The sequence below is a fragment of the Lycium ferocissimum genome, chromosome 11 (genome assembly GCF_029784015.1).
Source record: "Lycium ferocissimum isolate CSIRO_LF1 chromosome 11, AGI_CSIRO_Lferr_CH_V1, whole genome shotgun sequence".
NCBI lineage: Eukaryota > Viridiplantae > Streptophyta > Magnoliopsida > Solanales > Solanaceae > Lycium > Lycium ferocissimum.
The window spans coordinates 64,500,005-64,520,552 of NC_081352.1; positions in this window are offsets into that span (position 1 = coordinate 64,500,005).

A 20,548-nucleotide genomic window follows, 5' to 3' on the forward strand; every position below is an offset into this window, starting at 1 on the left:
GACTATTTAATAACTTTATCTCCATAATTAAACCTAAATCAATATAAAAAAAAAGCGGATTCATACCTTACTCCCGCTAGAACCACGATACCTTCAATATTCACCTTGAATTCAGCCAAGATTCACCGCAATACGATATTATAATCGCAACTATACGCTGTCGGAACCTGAATCCGGAGATTATACTTAATTCGCATTAAAATTTGAGATTTGGAGCTTGGGAGAAATTTCCAGAAAGTTAGAGAGGTTTTGGGGGGATTTTGGATCAGAAATTAGGGGGTAAGCCCCCTTATATAATGTTCCAGATTCTGTCCAAACTGACTTAAAAATTACTCAGCATGTTCGCGCTGAGTTGTCCCCTGGCTCCTCTACTCGTTCGCGCCACCTATAGGCGCATTCGCACAGAGTTAATCCCTGCTCTGGCAACCCATCTTAAAATGCTCATAGCATTTGATTCCGATGTCCGATCGATGCACGGTTTGTTGTGTTGGAAGCTAGACTTCCCGAACTTCATTTTAGGCTTTTGCTTTGCCTCAAAACTTCTCATATACTAAAATATATTCTTCCTCCAAATCAGACCAAAATTGCCCTTCATATTTTCTCCAAGGTTCCTACGAACTTAGTTTCCTTAATTCACTTGCTCTCCAATCTTCCCATAGCTCATTATGTGAGCTAAAATCTTCACAACCACAAGATAAATGCATACAATCGTATATATCCTTGAAGGCAACTCCAGAGTAACTACTTACAGCAACCAACACTTATAAATCTCAACGCACTGAATTACGGGGTGTAACAATATTGACCTGCGGGGATGGGTGGCATGGTTCCCGAGGCAGTCGGTCGAGTTTTATGATGACTTACGAGAAATAAAGCCTTAAAGTGAAGAATGGTTGACCGATACTTTTAGGTAAACGGGCCTCTTTAAAAAATTCATCAATTCTGAGAGGTTTGGATGATCGATTTTGACTTGGTGAGATGTTCAGTTCGGTTCCCAAGGCACTCGGGAGCATTTTGGGTTATTGGTTCGAAAGTTTGTCTTTAGCCATTGGGTGTTGACCCGATCAAAAAGACCTCTGTTGAGAATTTTGAGACCATGAGTGAGTCCGTAGCGCATTTATTGTATGATTGCATGCCTGGTTTATATTTGGGAGGTCTCGGTTGATTGTCAAGTTTTGGGATTGAAATAGTGAAAACCCAGTATTTTCTTGTGTCTGGTGCCCGCTGTAGCGGCAGCCTATGGACTGTAGCGGACCCGCCTCGGCGAGGCCTAGTCCGCTATGGTGAGATTGTGTGGAATGGTAGCGAGCTGCTACAACGGACAAGGATCTACTATAGTGGACTCGCTGTGGCGGGAGTAGAGCCGCTCCTCTCTAGCAGACACTCGACCGCTACAGCGAAATACGTGGACCAAAATCCTATTTAATGCCTAGTTAAAACCCTTCATTTCCTATCCCTACATTTATGGTTTCTAAGAGTCATTAAGGCGAATTGAAGAGGTTTCTAGCAGATTTCTCTTGAAGGTAAGTTCTCTGTCCTAGATTTAATTCATTTACCTTCCTTAAGCATGAATCCATGATAGAAAACCTATAGAACTTAAGAAAGAAGATAGGTTTTGATGTTTACTTCATTATTTGATATTTAGTCTTCCAAAATGAGATTTGTTGATAGATTTGACTAATCTAAGCATGGAATTGGAGGAATGAGTGACTAATAGGATTGAGTCTTCCACTATTGTTGATAAATTGAAAGATTAAAGGTTAGGGTTTATACTCAAATTGGGGGTTTTGACTTGAATGATGAAATTGACCTAATCTTGAGTTAATTTAGCAATTGATGAGTAGAATTGAACTTCTAGAATGTTGGGTTACCAATTTCACCTTTGAAATACCCATTTATCCCTGGTGGCTCGGGTTTGACTATTTTGGGTCCATTTTTGGGTTTTAAGTAAAACCATGGCAATATGAGTATCCTTAGATTCGTATTCTAATGTAGAATTCATATTTGATAGACGTTAATTGTTCTGAGGCTCTCAGAAGAGGAAAGGCAAGGCTTAAGTGGACTAGCTCGTGGCACTTATTCGGCATCGAGGTAGGTTACGGCTTACGTTTCGATTAGGCTTCAGTTAGCAAAGTATGTGTAGTAGTTAGATATTGACGGAGGAAGCATGTTAAGACTTCGGGTATGAAGTTGGGATGGATATTCTTAGGTTGGTATCGTTGATTGATTTGTGGGCTTGTTCCCATATATGTGATATTGGACTTATACTTAGTTGCCTTATTATGATACGGCTGTCTCTCACTTATCTTGACATTATCATGGCTAGAGGGGAGGGCTTGACTTGATATTGATATTGATATTGTGATATGTGTCCATGTGTGGCACGACTGGGATAAATATGATTCACTTGATATTGTTATTTTGCATTGCATTCATCCTCATTTCCTGATACATTGATATTACCTGTGTTTGGTGCTGACAATGATAAGTGAGAAAGAAAGCATCCGAGGTCTTTGTTGGATTGTGAAAAAAAGACAAAAATTCGTGATCCGAGGTTATTACCGGAGTGGAGGATTATGTGCAGTTTGATTAGGAGCGCTTGTCCTCGTTATTTATGCGTTGATTGACATATGGTGCTTCGTGATCTCCATATCATACTCATAACCTTTGATTCATTGATTTCTCACTCTGGTACTCATACAGATTTAATATGAATACACCTGAGATTGCTATTATGCATTGCATTCATACTCATCTCACAGGATAAATTGATATGAACTGTGATTGGTACTAATTAACGGTGATGAATATTGAAGAAACATCCAGATTTATGGAAGGATTGGACATAATATCCATCTCCAGGTTGTGTGCGGAATGGCTATATGTATGGAGGCCGTAGTGGCAAAGGTAGTAGAGTCATCTCTGGGCTGTGTGCGGAGTGACTAGTCTATGGACTTCGCGGGTTCTCCATGGGTCTTGACTATCGAGACGTGGAGGAATTCTATCTGTAGCATGTGTGTACGATATGAGACAGTTGGCTAGTGCATTGCATTGCATCGCACATGCATTCATATTACATCCACTCATATCTATGATCCTGGTTGTTGTAATTATTTATTGTATGGTGCGTTTGGACATTGATTCCTTGGTTGATTATTGATTTGAGTTGTCGTGTTCCTGATTAATACATACATGGTGACTTGACGGACTCGCAGATTAGAGACCTTCTCTTAGGCTATGACTTGAGGTTACAGAGATCTATTATGGTTCCTATTATCGTGAGATTGGTTGGATGTGCTTAGTAACCATATTTGATTACTTACTTGCCTATTTGTTGATTTCTTTCCTTTATATATGTTAGCTAACTGTTGTCGGCCTATGATGCCTACTCAGTACGTGTTGATTATACTGATGCTACCTTACTACACTCTTTTTTGGGGTGTAGAGTTTGAGACAGGATCCACGCCAGGCCCTCGTGAATGATCCTCGAGGCAGTTCCCTTGGAGACTCAGCGTAAGCCAGTGCCAAATCTGCAGCCTGAGTTTCCATTCCTCGTTATATCTGTCTTTTACTTTTACGGACAGTATTCCTTATCATGTTATGAGCCTTGCATGACACTATTCAGATATTTGTACTTATTGATTTAGACTTATGTAGTGAGTAGTAGCTTTTGTACTGATACAGACCAGATGCCTTGGGTAGTTTATATGTTTCCACACTTATTATCTTTATATGACATTTGAGACCTATTAGTATTTATATTATTCTTCCGCATTGATAGATTATATATTGGGTAAGGGAAGGGTTCGCCCACCAGGGGGAGTTTGTGGGTGCCCAGACGACTAGTGATTTGGGTCGTGACAAGTCATCATGACTTACTTTTTGCTTCTCAACACACACTTAATGACCACTATAGTTTGCTAGGTTAATGATAACATGTTGTTTGAGTTGTTCCAAGATCTGAGCATGTAATTGAGCGCAAGAGACATAATACATACTTGAAGTATGCAATCTTTAATATTAATGCCAGTTCTGTGACAATCATAATGTTAGACCTTTTAGGAGATCATGAACATATTATGGTATAGGACATACAACTAAATGTACAAAACTGAGTAAAAAATTATAAATACTTTTGAAAAACACACAGTCTGAGACAACCTTTCTAGCCAATTTTAAGGAACAATGTCAGCTTAATCATTCTAAATACTAACATAATTATTCCTTTTCACACTTTTTGATCAATACTTCACCTTAATCAACAAAGGAGACTTTTAGCATATTACCATTTGTGTACACTCCATAACCTATTATAGTCTGCTGATGTCCTTCTTTGTTGATGTTGCTGTGGGGTATTTGAGCATTTTACCACTTCGCTGGATCAGGTTAACCTACTTGTTCCAGATGACTGCCTTCGTTATACTTGGTAGAATAGGTTCTTCAACTTGTTTGACGGTCAAATGAGTAATTACCATTTGGATGTGCTCTTCTCTTCTAATCAGTTTCTAATGGATAAATGCTCTCTCCTTTTCTCTTCTTCTTCTCATTTATTTCTCCTCTGTCATCATCCACTGGTGAACTTGAGTTTTCTTTAGAGTTTTGCATTTGTTCCCCCTCACACTTGGCCTTGGGGGATCCATTAATTTCATCTGTTTTCTTAATTATTTCTCCAGTCCTTCCCTTTTCTAAAATAAGAGTGATAGAATTCTTGTTTCATTCCTGCTATAAGTTAGAGCAAGCCTTTACATATACCTCTGTTTTTCTTGCCTTCTGTCACTCTTCCCCTCACGGTCGATTAGAGATTGGTCTTATGACCCTTGCCTGGCTTGGATCCCTTTCTTTTGCCTTTCTTTGATAGGTTTTATTTCTTTCTATATGTATGCCCCACATTCTTTTCTACAGGTTCCATCTTTGTTCCTCTTGGAATGAGTTTGGCTTCTGCGGTTAGCTTTAGAGCTTCAGCTTGGAAAGCTGCAATATGTGAACCAAGTTGAGCCACCTATTCTTTCAGTGAGCAATTTTACCTTTTTTTTTTGCTTTTGCTATTTTTTATACTCCTGAACCCCTTTGTTAGGCTACAAATGGTACCAACCAGCTTAACTCTTTCATTACTCATGTTTTGACACTCATTACTTAAATTTATCACCAGTGTCATAAGGCTTTTTCTAGGAATGTCATCAAGCCTTTTAAGATCAAGAGTACCTTCCCAGATGTCCTTCTCAATGCTAGAGTCTGAATCTTCAATGGTTGTGAGAGCATTATAATCAGCTTCCACTAAGTGTTTCTTGGACCTTGAACTCGATGATGTTGTCAATGCCTCTTTTCCTTTAGATTTCCACTCTGGGTGATTATTAATTAGGGAGTTTTATTTCCCACAGATCGAACATCCTATGTGTTGATCATCATGAGCAAAGTTGTCTACCTTACTCTTTTCTATCTTGTGGTTGTTGCCATTCAAGTATGCCTGTATCTTCAGTTCCTTCTTATCGTTGTCAGAATTGACTGGTATGGCACTTGATTTCAACAAATCCTCCTTTGTTTCACGCGTTAGCAAGTTGACATATAGATCCTCTATTCACATGGTGCTAATTTCACAGACTTCCCCGATGGCCAGGACTTTAAGATCCCATGAAGGAGGAAGACTTCTTAGAATATTCGTGACTAAGTTTCGTGGGTAAAGGTCTTACCAAGAGCTATGAGATTACTGGTAATATTGACAGATCTATTAAACATATCTCTAAATGACTCATTTTCCTTTATTGCAAATAGTTCATATTTCCTCATAAGCATATTTAATTTGAGTTGCTTTTTTTGAGTCATACCCTCATGAGTTTGTGTTAGCAAATCCTAGATTTCCTTAGTGCTGGAGCATCCTAATACACTGCTGCACTGATCCTTTCCTCGATTGCAGAGTAGAATGTTGACCGCTCTTGCATTTAGCTCCATTATTGCAACATCCTCAGCCGTGAACTCTTCTTCAGTTTTTTGGCCTTCTTGTTCCATCATGCATAGTCTTCATGGGGATCAGTATTCCTTCTGACCTGATTATCCACAGATTATAGTCCATACCTATTAGATAGGTCTGCATCATATTCCTCCACAACAAGTAGTGCTCGCTTTTGAACAGTGGAATTTTCGCCTATGGATGGAACACATTACTTTACTTGTTCTATGCTAACGTTTTGTAGAATATAAACAACAGGTAATTAAAGAACACGGCTCACAAGGGCAATAAAAATCATGACCTACACCTATGTAGAATTTACCCTAAACTCCACTACAATGGTGAGACTCTGAAAATTGTTGTTGGCAACCCGGCCACGTCATGTGGGACTGTTCGTCGAGAGGTAGGGGCTGCATGGCACATCCAACCTGGTCTATAGCTAGTCCTTCATCGTTTGTACGCCCTCCAGGATAGGGCTCCCAGACTTCAATAGTCCGAGTCAGAGGTAGAGGTAGAGGTACATCATCTAGCTCAGGCGGTGGTCAGCACCGCATTTATACTCTGGAGGGTCGCGAGATCTAGAGTCGTCTCTACGATGTTGTCACATATACCTTATCTGTTTGTTCCCATGATATGTATGCATTAATAGATCTAGGTTCTACATTATCCTATCCTAGCCCCTTTGTTGTTGATAAGTTTGGTGTAAAGTCGGAATTATTACGCAAACCATTTGCGGTTTCTATCCCAGTAGGTGAGCACGCTATTGCAAAGCAAGTCTATCAGGGTTGTACGGTAATAGTTTGTGGCCGTGATACTTCCTCAGATCTAGTGGAATTGGAAATGGTTGATTTTGACACTATTATGGGCATGGATTGGTTGGCGTCTTGCTACGCTACTGTTGAGTGCTACAATAAGATCGTTCGGTTCCAGTTTTCAGGCAAGCCAATCCTTGAATGGAGAGGCAACACTCCAGCGCCAAAAGGTAGGTTTATTTCATACCTTGATGCATGAAAGATTATTTCTAGAGGTTGTATATACAATTTTGTCCGAGTTAGGGACGCAGATGCCGAAACACCAACTCTCTAGTCAGTTCTAGTGGTAAATGAATTTCCCGATGTATTCCCAAATAAGCTCCCGTGTCTTCCTCCTGAAAGGGAGATTGAGTTTGGTATTGATGTACTCCTGGGTACTCAGCCGATACCATCCCTCCTTATCATACGACCCCTACCGAGCTGAGGGAATTAAAGGTGCAGTTGCAAGGTTTATTAGAGAAGGGCTTCATTAGGTCAAGTACTTCACCTTGGGGTGCGCTGGTATTATTTGCGCGCAAGAAGGATGGGTCATTGCGGATGTGTATTGATTATCGACAGTTGAATAAAGTCACCATCAAGAATAAGTACTCCCTTCCCAGAATTAATGATTTATTTGACCAGTTGCAGGGTGCCAAATGTTTCTCGAAGATTGATCTAATTTCTGGGTATCTAACTTCTTAACTCTCATTAACGCTCTCCAAGAAGACCTCGGAGGCTACACTCTCTCATTTATCATCATCAGTACCATAACTATGCAATATCAACAACCAATTCAATCCCAAAGAGTACTACACAGGGCATACAACTAATATCATAAAAAGGCTACACAATAAGCCATATAGAACACTATCCTCGTATCAAACATCAACAAGTAAGATACTACAATATCATGAAAAGGCTACACAAGCCATATAGAACACTATCCGCGTATCAAACATCAACAAGTAAGATACCACAATATCATGAACAAGATATGTCAATATTCTCCAATATCTACTATCCCCATGTGGCATCAAGCAACAACAATAGAACAAATCAAGTCACAACATAACGGGGTGGCTAACCCCAATCACACAATAGGGCCCAACCTAAGACAATATCCATCTCAAATTCATACCCGAAGGTTTACATACTGTCTCCTACAATATCATCTAAATATATGCTTCGCTACACGAAGTCTCAACAAGGGTAAGCCAGAACCTACCTGGAAGGCCGAGCAACAATATCACCAACGATCACACCTTAGCCTTTCCTTTTCTTGAGCCTCGATATCAAGAAAGTCTATTCATATTCGAAAGCTGGATTAGAAATCATAAAGATTGATACTTATATTGCTATCATTCAAATTAAGTCAAAACCAACCCTAGAATTTTGGGAAACGGGGCCCACAAGGTCAAAACGGGAAATTCGGGGGTAAAATATCCAATTAAACACGAGGTGATCAAAACCCATCAATTAATTGCTAAATTAACTCAAGGATTTATCAAATTTCGAAATCCAAGCAAAACCCCATAATTTTGGGCATAAACGCTAACTCTTAAATTCAAGAATTCAACACTAATAATGGAAGGTATATGGTTAACAACCTTAGATACATCATAATCTAGTATAAACCCATTCAATTCATCATTTAAAGCAACTTAGAAAGTCTAACCAATTTTATGAACTTATCAAGATAGACCCATTAAACCTTCTTCATGAAAAATCTCAATTCCCTACTTTAGAAATCATGGATTAAAGCTTAAACTAAGGAATGAATCAAAGGAAAATACTTAGATTATGGTTTAGACCTTACCCCATGAAAGAAAATTCAAGAACTTCCTTGAATTCTCCCAAACCCAAACTTTAAAGATGAGATAAACTCCAACAACAATATTAGCCAAAAATGCCCAGCTGTTTTGCCTTGTTTCTGGTACCAAACGATCCTAAAACTCACTTTTCATGCCTCTAATGGTTTTCTTGTGAAATTCCAGTCAAGTTAGGCTTTTGAATTACTCCATTTGACCTTATAATGAAGGAGATATATTGGTTTCAATATTTGGAATAGTGCAGATTTTAAATACGAGTTAAGTGGCAATTTCGTAATTAATCTGAAAAATCTGGCAACCCAATTCTTAGTAAAATGACCATAAATCCCTCATACGATGTCGAAACTTGATGATTTCAGTTGCTATGGTTCCAAAATTACGATAAGGATATAATGGTTTGGTCGAAACACGAATCAAAGGCCGTTTGTTCAATATGGTACCCTTTTTGGTCAAATCGACGTCGAAACCGAAAACAATCACCATACAACCCAAACTTATCCAAAACTCATCGGAATCTAACCAAACTTTGTGGACATGTCCAAAATCATCATACAAACTTATTGGAACTTTCAAAACATCGACACGGGTTCATCTTGACCCAATGTTAACCGTGGCCAACTCCAATTCTAACTTAACTAGTTTCTTAACGAATGACCCAAATCACACGCGAACCCTTCGGGAACCAACCAATGATACCACTAAGTCTTAAATCACCCTCCGGGCCTAATGGAACTGTCAGAATTCGATTAGGGGCACGTTTACCCAAAAGCCAACTTAAAGTCAAATGATTTTCGCTTTAAGATCAAATTTTCTAAAAGTCAGTCCAAAACCGAAAATGATGCCTAAGGAACTTTCCACTGGTCTCCGTGGATCAAAATAGTACTAACAAGGGTTGAGGACAAGTCAACGGGAGAAAAAATGGTAAAAACGCAATAACGACCTAGCGGGTCATTACAAAATGATAAAGGGAGCTTTGATGACTTAAGACATGCATTCAAATTCAATGGCCTAATCTACATTTGTTTACAGACTTCGAACTTTGGACAATCACATGTTTAATGGAAGCTAATGCCACTTACACAAAGAGAGAAGAAAGGAAGAGCATACACAAACATGCAGGCTAAATACTCAAACAAAACTTGCAATTTAATCAGAACTTCAAAGGTCATTGACATAACCAAATTCCTAGGAAAAAGCAGAATGTATGGAGTTATATGGATCCTAAGGGATGACAGGCATATGCACAAACCAGCAGAAAACAAGGCAGATATTCATGTTGCCAAATAGGTCATACTACAGGTTTTTCAAGCTCAAACTCTCCGTGACTAGTAACTAAACAACTTCAACCATTTACAGCTTGGACCTTGAGCAGAATCATCCATATTATAAACAACACATATATCAATATTATAGGAGTCTAAATAGCCTCATCTCTTTCTTTACCTAGTTTCACTTCAATGTTGAGGAAGATTAGTTTTATAAAGCAGTGTATCCACTTAAGCCATTATTAACAACTAATGATCTATTATTAGTCCATATTCTTCACTCTAACAGCCTCTCACTTGACTCAGACCCCTCTTAACTCATTTCTAGTCATAGTTTGGTTGATGCCTAGTGCTACTCTGATAAACAACAAATTATTCAAATAGCACCAGATTCATGCATTATCCACTAATCAGGCTTAAATTATTATGTTCAGGACCATGTACCACCATTCTATGTGTTTAAGAGATTATACAGCCCCTGGAACATAATAAAACAGTTAAGTAATACCAAACTACTACTACTGAATTAATCTTAACTACCAGAAATATCTTAGCACAAACATTCCCACATCAATAACCAAATAAAGAACTATAACTAAGCACAAATTAAGCTAGAAGCAGAAAAAGAAAAGAACAGATAAAAATTTACCTTTTTAATGCACAGCCGTGTACTAGAATGAATTTGGAGCCTTTAGTGCTTCCTTTCCTCAACTCAACCATACACAAAAATAAAATCAAATTTTTTGAACTAGAACTTAACCCCTTTTTACTAGCATAGCTTAGAATTTTTAAGTTTAAAACTCAGATCTTAGCTTTACATATGCTTGAGTGTTCAAGACTTGTTTAATGATGAGGGTTGGACCCCCAAAACTGTCAAAAACCCTAGAACAACGAAGTGGGACAAATGTTTTTTTTTTCCTCAAAATTTAACTTAGAAAGTAAATCCTACGGCTCGAATCATCCACCATGAGCAACGAATGGCTCGATTTTATCCTTACCCTTCTCGATCTGGTCGATTCAAATCCAGCCAATGAGAATCGAGAAGGGTAAAAGTGTGATACAGCAAAGAAATACAACAAATCACATGTTTAATCTAAAATTAGAAGAAAAAGGGGTTTCTCACCGTGTTTGGGGGAGAAGACAAAAACAAAAGTGGAGCATTAACTGCTCCATGCTGATGGTTGTACGAGGACTGTATGGTGCCTGCCACCTTTGCGTTCTTGTCATTTTTGGCTAGGAGAGAGAAAGAAAGTTGAGGCAGCGCCTAGGGTTTTTCATGAGAAGGGAAAGAGGAGAGAGAGAGAGAGAGAGAGGCGTGTTTGGTGTGGAAGACAAAATGAGAGTAGGAGGGGTATTACCCTCCCTTAATGCTGCGTATGTTTTTGGGTCGGGTCGGTCCAGTTGGGACTAGGCTCGGTCCAGTTTAAAAAGAAATGAAATGGGGCCTTTTTTGTACATATACCGCATATGCATATTTATGTATATCAGACGTATATACGTACATAAAGGGTAAAATGGGTAAATCAAGTAAATGGACAGAACTAAAATATCTACTATTGGTCACATTATTATAAATAAAACATAATTAGCCTTTTAATTAATTTTAAAACACGACTAGTAGCGTAGACAGACTTAGTTTGCAAATATGGCATTAATGTAAACAATTAAATAACTAAATCCAATTTGCAATAATGACCCTCTTTTTTTTTTTTTTTAATAAAACAACTAGCACGAGGCATGGTTGTAAGTTTTATAAAGATAAAGTTATGTACAGAAATTGTAAAGAAAGCAAAAAGCAACAAGCAAGAAAGATTACAAGGCCAAAAGTGCCTAAAAATCAAAGGGAAAACAACTTAAGTAGCTATATCCAGCCTAATGTATGCATGACCATTCCAAGCCTTGGTTTGATTCCATTTTAGTCACCTCAAGCTCTCACCAGGTGCTATGTGATCAAATGCCAAAAGAAGTATCTTTCCAGCTTGCAACTGCGCAAAATCAGGCCTTTTATGCTAGCCGAAGCTGTATATAATCTGAGGATCCTGAACTTTGATATGAAAATATTTGAATAGGACAGTTTATCTGTACTTATCCTCTATCACAAACTGGATTCTTCCAACAGGCTGAACATGAAGTTAATACCACACATTGGATAGAATTTGCTTAGCAACAGACTCAAGAGTAGATAAACTTAATCTTGAAATACCTCCACCTTGATATTCCTATCAATAATGATCTGTAGCTTTCAATGTTGCTGCATTTGAACTTATGAATTGCTTGCTTTAATCTGGCTCCCTAGGAATTACGGTTTTAAATCTAAAGCTTGGCAAATGCATTTTATCCATGTTTACAAGTCTCCTAGCTGCAGTTGGTAGTTCAGTAAATAGCTCAAAGTTAAGAGTACCTGCAAAATCAAAAACATAGTTAGTTAAAAAATCAGCAAGCTGGTTGCCCTCTCTCAGCACATGTCTAACTTGTATCAGTCCCTTCTTCCTCCATTCTCTAATCTTCTGCACCTCCATACTAATACTCCATGGAACTTCCCAGTCCCCTTCTACTATCTTCATTAAACCAAGTGAATCAGTCTCCAATATCAGTGGTAGATGCTGCTGTGTTACACAAAATATGATGCCATCATGCATTGCTTTTGCCTCTGCACACAGACAAGTTGTATCTACAATCCTTCTAGCAGTAGCATGAATGAACTCTCCTTCATGATTTCTTACACAAAATGTAGATGCACTAGGACCAGGATTTCCCCTGGAGGCACCATCACTATTACATTTGAACTATCTTGCAGGAGGGCTAATCCATTGAACCAGTATGTACTGTATCTGAGGCCTATATTGTTCCAAATGTTGTACCAGCTGAGGCTAAGAGTTTAGCAAATTTGTCATCCATGGATATCTAGTTTTGGCCAGTTGAATGGGATTAAGGTTAATCTCATATATGACCCTATGCCTAGACGTGTTACCACCATGCAAAACTGTGTTTCTTCTTTTCCAAAGTTGCCAAAGTATAATTACAAGAGCTGCTTGACATAATGGTTTCAGCTTTGAAGAGCACTTTGTGTCCCACCGTTTCTTGATAGTTTTATTAACTTGAATAAAAGGGCCTTGCACACCTGCTGCTGCTGAGAACATCTTCCATATATCTGTAGCATATTGACCTGTCACAAACATATGATTCATTGTTTCTTAGTGGGGCTGAGCACAACACCTGCATATAGACACAATAGATATCCCCATCTTTGCAAGTACATCATCAACTAGTAACTTCTGCTTCCACACTCTCCACAAGAGGAAAGCAATCCTGAAAGGCAAACCTTTTGTCCAGAATTGCTTATAACACCAGTTTGAGGCACCTCTTTGTCTTATTACTTCCCATGCACTACTAACAGTGTATTTACCACTACTAGTGAGCATCCACCAGGCCTTATCCATATTTTTAGGAGTGTCAATATGCATCTCCTTTCTTATATGATCAACAATATCTTCTGGCACAGTTTGTTACAATGTCTAATAATTCCAAGTCCCATTCTCTATAACATCTGCAACCTCCTGAATGCTATCATCCATAGGGAAATTAGCTGGCATAAGCTAAGAAAGAGAAGCAAGTTTAGTCCAGTTGTCAAACCAAAAGTTAGCAGAACCATTTCTTGGTTCCCACCAGATCTCCCCTTCTATAGCATCTCTTCATTCTAGCATCTTTTTCCATAATTGTGAGCCTTCTTTCCATTGAACCCTGGTTGGAATATGTTTCTTACAGTACTTATTCCACATGATTGTTGACCACAGGGTACAAGAAGTTCTGAATCTCCACCATAGCTTAGTGAATAAAGCTTTTGATACATCAAAAAGGGACCTAAATCCCAATCCTCTCTCCTGTTTAGGAACACACACTTTCAGCCAAGCTGACCAGTGTCTATTCTTGCCTTCTTCTTTGTTACTCCAATAAAATCTTGCAAAGATTTTATGCAGTTCATTTAGTGTGTACTTAGTACGTCCCATTGCAGATAGAAGGTACATTGGCATACTTTGTAAACACTGTTGACAAGAACTGCCTTCCCTCCAAATGATAACAACCTTCCTTTCTAGTTCTGCAGCCTATCTTTCACCCTCTTAATTAGATCACTATAATAAACTTTCCTTTTTCTAGAGTGGAAGATAGGACAGCCAAGATATTTGAAGGGAAACATGCCTTTTGTAAAACCAGTTACCTGCTCAACTTCTTAATATAACTGCACTGCTGATTTCTGATGCATGTAAAAGAAACTTTTCTCTCTATTTATCAATTGACCTGACATCTTTTCATAATCTCTCAAAACATTCAAGTCGGTTCAATGATAGTTTATCAGCTGATGCAAAGATGATGGTATCATCTGCATAAGCAAAATGATTAAGGTTTGCACTCCATTTAGGCATACCAAAGCACTTATACTGATCATGCTCAAGTAAAGAATTAAGTGCTCTAGATAGCACTTCTACTGAAAGTATAAATAGAGCAGGTGACAATGGATCACCTGGCTTCACACCCCTTACAGAGTGGAAAAAACCATAAGATTGGCCATTAAACAAAACTGAATACCAGTTATTTGCCAACAGCCTCCATATCTGATCCACAAAGATTCCTAAAAATCCCATTCTTCTCAGCACCTTAGTTAAATATAGCCAGGACACTCTATCATATGCCTTAGCCATATCTAACTTAATCACCACATTTGCAGGTTTACCTCTCTTTCTAATATCTGTGACAATTTCTTGAGTGAGCAACACATTCTCAATAATGCTTCTTCCCTTCACAAAACCAGACTGGTTACTAGAGATCAAACCTGGTAGAATCTTATCCAGTCTTCTATGAACCACTCTTGAAATGACCTTGTTTATGAAGTTACTCAAGCTAATTGGTCTGAGATCCCCAAAAGTGTAAACTTCTGATTTCTTAGGATCAACACCAAATTAGTATGAGTTAGTGATTTTGGGAGAGTATGACCTTCGTAGAAAGCCTGAACCATTCTGAATACATCCATTCCTACAATGTCCCAACATGAATGAAAGAAAGTTCCTGATAATCCATCAGGACCACAAGCACTCTCTCCTTTAAGTTCAAAAACAGCATTCTTTACTTCTTCTGGGGATGGAAGTGCACAAAGCAAATCATTATTTTCAGAAGAGACCATCTGTGGAATATGCTTCAGCATGCCAAAACATCGAGCCTCCTCCTCTTGAGAGAATTATTGTTGGAAGAAATTAGCCGCCTGTACAACGCAAGTTTACTCCTTATCTTCTATCCACTCACCATCGGATATTTGAATTCTATTCACACGTAACCTTTTCTCCTTCCATTTACTAAATTGTGAAAAAACCTGGTGTTTCTATCACCTTCAGAGAACCAAGTGTATCCTGCTTTTTATCTCCAAAACTCTTCCTCATAATGTAAATACTTCTTCATTTCAGCCTGAGCAAGCTGCAACACTATTCTATTTTCTGCAAAAGGATCATCTTCAAATAGTTGTTCCTTAATTCTCACTATATCTTCCCTGATGATAAGTTGTTTGAAGATATCTCCAAAAGCCAGTCTACTCCATGTAGATAGAGCCCCTTTTACTATCTTGATCTTCTGTTTAAAAACCAAAAAAGGATTGCCAATACTCTTCTCAGACCAATTCAGCCTTACTATGTCCAAGAAATCTTTATGCTCAGTCCAAAATTTCAAAAGCCTGAATGGTTTTATGAAAGTCTGAACTTCCTAACCCAAAGTGATAAGAAGTGGGGCATGATCAGATCCAGTCCTGGATAAATGCTCCACTTCAATGTGACCAAACCATTATTGAAACGGTGAGTTAAAGAAGATTCCTCATCAATCTTTCAAATATACAATCATCCCAATACCCCTTATTCCACCGTATAAAAGTACGCCTTTAAAACATTGTTTCAAATAAATCACATAAGTTGATACAAAAGGCAAAATCCTCATAGTCCTGAGGGACTACAGGAATTCCACCTATTTTCTCCTCTTCATTCATCACTACATTAAAACTCCGCCTACCAGCCAAGGCATGTCATAGAAGCCAGCTAACTGATAAATACTATCCCAAAGAGGCATTTTTTCTACTTCATCACATTTAGCATAGACCAAAGTTTTTATAAGAAATCTATTGTGCTCCTGAAGAAACAGTTTTAAGGTGATCTGTTGCACGTAAGTGTCGGATAAATTTCCACGTCTACATTCTCCTCTACAAAGAACCAAATCTTTCCGCTATAGTTTTCACCACTGATGCATCCCCAACCTCATTTTTGAATTTTTGTATCCCTAACATGTTGAAAAGACTCCATTAAAGCAACTAACATAAAGCGCATTTGTGATGTCTATGTAGCATTTGAAGTCTATGAAAAGCTTGTTGTGTACTGCAGCGATCTAATATTCCAAATGAATGTTGTAATCGTCATTTAAAACTTTGACTTAATATGGCAGATCTCTTTTTAGCACAACCCTGTAGGTTGTTGTGGCTCTACACCTAATGGTTTCTTTCCTTCTATCTGTTTCTTGCCTTTCCTTCCACCTTTGAACTTTGATGTTGGAGAAACATCTACTTGCTTGCATACCTGCTCAAGCTTCTGCTCAACAGACTCCTCCAGATCATCCTCATTAATGTGACAATTCTCTTTATCCTCCAAATGACTTTCAACTTTTCCAGCATTATGGGAAACAATATCATGTAATCTCTGTATAGGGGAATTAGTCTTCAATAGCGTAAAAAGTGCGATGGTGCTTGAGAACAATAGCATTTTCATCAGTTGGTTGAGGTAAATAGAATCCACCTCCACCTGGATTATCTATGACAACACTATCTCCATTCACCACATCTCCTCCCATCGTCTTTTCCTCATCCACCCTGTCCCCCATTTATTAGAAGGAGAATGATTACTAACTTCTAATATACCATCATGATCTACTACCACCTCCTCTAAATTACTAAGAACTTTTCCAGTTTCCCTTTTGTTCTCAACTTCCTCTCTATGTACTATGATCTTCTCTTCCTTATCTACTCCTTCTTCTACATTGGATGTACCTATAGGTGGCACAACTTCTTGAACTTGATCTGCTGCATTAAGTTGTTGCTCTATATCAAACTTTTCAACCTTGTCCTCCTTCTCCTTAACTTCAGTTGCAGGAAAACTATCTTCCATTATATTAGCATTCGACCCCACAGTGTTAGCTTCCACCTCCTCTACTTGTAGTATTCATCCTCCACAGGATCTACTCCTTGTTCCACAACACCTTCATTCTGCAAAGCTTCAAAAGTATTTTGAGTGTAAACTTCTGCTAGATTCCCATTTATAGGTCTCTCATCTATAAATTTGTCTGGATTTTTTTCTTTTGTAAACACTCTCTTATCTTTTACAGTATTCCAATCTTCAGGGCCTCCACCATATCTCCCCTCTGGTCTTCTAAAATTCCTATAATAACTCTTATTTGGCTGAGCATCTTGAGTCTCTGCAGTCTTGCCCTTGTCTTCTTTTTCTACATGCACTACTTTCAATTTTGGATGTAAGATCCTGCAACCTTCTTCATTATGACCCTGCAACTTACACCTTTTGCAGTATTTGGGCAATACATCATACTGAATTTGTACCTTGACAATCCTAGAAACTCCAGATTTCTCATCTGTGATCTTCATGTTAACTACTTTTGGGAGATTAGCAGCAAGATCTACTATAACTTTAACTCTAGCACAGTTTGGTCAAGTTTTATTAATAGTGGCCATATCCAGATGCAATGGTTTACCAACTACTGATGCTAGAGAGAATAAAGAGTTTTTCACAAAAAAAGTTTGCAATAGATTTGGAAAGGATATCCAAGCCATGGCCATTGTAGTTTCCTCATCAATTTTGAATCTAGTATCATATAACAGGGGCCTTATCTGGTACATTCCTCTATCTCTCGACTTAATGTAATGAGCCGTCTTTGTCATCATCTGTACGTAATCTTCAAACCTTTCAAACCTCATAAGAATATGTCTATTTCTAAACAATCCAATATGACAATCTCCTTTAATCCTTTGCAATGGGATGACGAGTTCTCAATTCTTCAAGTTTTGGCCGACCATATATGAGAACTTACCAACTACAGCATATTGGAGCTTCTCGATTATGTTCATACGATCAACTTCTGCTTCTGTCCACTCCACTACGTGTTCTCCTTCAACTATCTCGACTGATTTGATTAGAATGGGATCAATGGCATTTTCCATCGTTTGCATGATGCCATTACCATCTTTATTCACTATTGTTGCAAAGTTCTTAGTTATTTTCATCATTTCTACATGGTTTTCATGGTACGTTAGGGTTAGGGTTCTTAGGGTCTGTAGGGTTTATAGAGGAAGATGCTGTCATGCGAGGGTTCGTGGATGAAGAAGGGATGGTCAAAGGAGGGAATTGTAGTGTAGAGGAGATTGACAAAGGCTGATCAGCCACCTCAGTGGCCGGCGCCACCATGAAAGTTTAGAATAGGGTTAGGGTTTGCATGGGAATAGGAGAGAGAAGAGAGCTTTTTTTTACGTAACTTTGAGTCTGCAATAATATAATGACCCTCTAGTTATTAATTAACCTAATTAAGTACTAAACACAGTTTATTAATTTCAACAGATTATGCAAACACAAAAAATTAGACATTGAGGGGTAAAATGGTCAATTCTTTAATTACTCAAATTTCTTGGATTGACTTTCGACAATTTAAATAATTAAATAAATAATTATTCAACAAAAATATAAATATTTCATAAAGATGTCATAAATGTACCAATTAATTCTTAAATAATTTATAGCATCACAGAAATTATTTTATTAATTAAAAGGAGTAAGATATTGACTTAGACAAATTTATAAAATCATTTTGATCCTTTAAAATGCCTGATTCATTTTGTTTATCATCCAAGGATTCTGAGTAATTAAAATAAATTATGGGAGGCCAAAAATTAGGTGTCAACAACTGCCCCTTCGATATTCGGGGATGGCGAGACTATCCTTGAGCTACGAAATTTGACAAACCCTAACTTTTCATTGACCTGCTCATTCTACCCATCATTTTCATGCAATTTTCACATGCGTGGCCGGGCCCTGGTTTTACGCATTTCCTACATATCTCGGGTTGTATGAGAATTTAGGCCACTTGTAGTTCAACTCAACTAAAGACTTTAAGTGATTTGAAGGGAAAGTCCTGAGAGTCCCGGTGTAGTGACCAGGGTTTCTCTGGATAGCTGTTAGAATGTGACCGACTCTTTGGTTTTAAGCCCGCCTACATATCTCTGGTTTCTATGAATCAGGTCACATGTAGTTCGACTCGCTGGAGAAGAGTATATCCCTTATGTGGGAATACCTTCAGATTTCTCGGTGTGTATCCGACCGGTCGTGGTTTTTAGTAAAGAAAGGAAATATCAAATAAAATTGTGGCAGAGTCTGAGATATATCGGATGACTTCCAAATCCTGGCCGGAGAGCTGAACTCTCATGGGCACCCTATCTTGACCGGCTGCGTAAGAAAAAGTTCCACATTTGCTCCGTAATCTGGTTCAGCAAGCCGACTCCTTTCTGGCGGTTGTGCACGTGTTTCCTGAATTGTGTCAGCATTGCAGATATACCACGTGATTTTATGAATGGCCCTTTTGGCTGTTTGAATGAATGGCCCTTTTGGCTGTCTGAATGATGGCCATTTTGGCTGTTTGAATTAATGGCCCTTTTGGCAACTTAAATGAAATAATTGAAAGCAATTTAAAGAATGGCCTTTTTGGCTGTTTGAATGAATAGCCCTTTTGGCAACTTAAATGAAAGGAATTTAAATAATGGACCTTTTGGCAACTTGAATGAAAGAATTTAAATGAAAGGAATTTAGATGAAATAATGGCCCTTTTGGCCTGCAGATAACAAATATGGCCCTTACGGCTGGATAATCTTTCTTTTGTCCATTCAATTGGTTGTGGCCCTTGCGGTTGGATATGTATTTATGCTCATTTGTTGTGACCCTTTTGGTCAGATATGTCCTTGTCGTTCATTCTTTGTATGTCCCTTTAGTCGGTTATGTCTTTATGCTCATTTGTTGTGACCCTTTTGGTCAGATATGTCCTTGTCGTTCACTCTTTGTATGAACCTTTAGTCGAATGTGTCTTTATCATTCATTCTTTGTATGACCCTTTTAGTCGAATATGTCTTTATCATTCATTCTTTGTATGACCCTTTTGGTCGAATATGTCTTTATTCATACGTTTCATGACCCTTCTGGTTGAATGTGTTTTTCCTATTCCTCTTGTGACCCTTGTGGTCGGATGTCATCTCGTTCCACTTATGTGACCCTCGTGGTCAGATGTGCCATTTTGTCATTCTCTGTGCGACTCTTCAGTCGGGTATATTCCCGTCATTCATCCCTTATATGACCCTTTTGGTCGTCTGACGTCCGGTTGAGCTTGCCCTTCACCTCTGTGATTGGTAAGCCGGTTGATGATGTGTTCGTCTCTCTGTTTCAAAACCAGTATCCATAGAAAAATTGTTAGTTTCCTAAAAGGCCGACTAGCTTCATCGTTCTTCGGTCTAGTGTCCCTTTTTTATGCTCCTTTGAATTTCCTCGGGGTTGGCTGTTCGAGAGATGGTTTTAGCGCGACTTTACACTAATTTTGAAAATACAAATTAAATTAAAAATGCATTGTTCTTTCTTTGAAAAATTTTGTCAT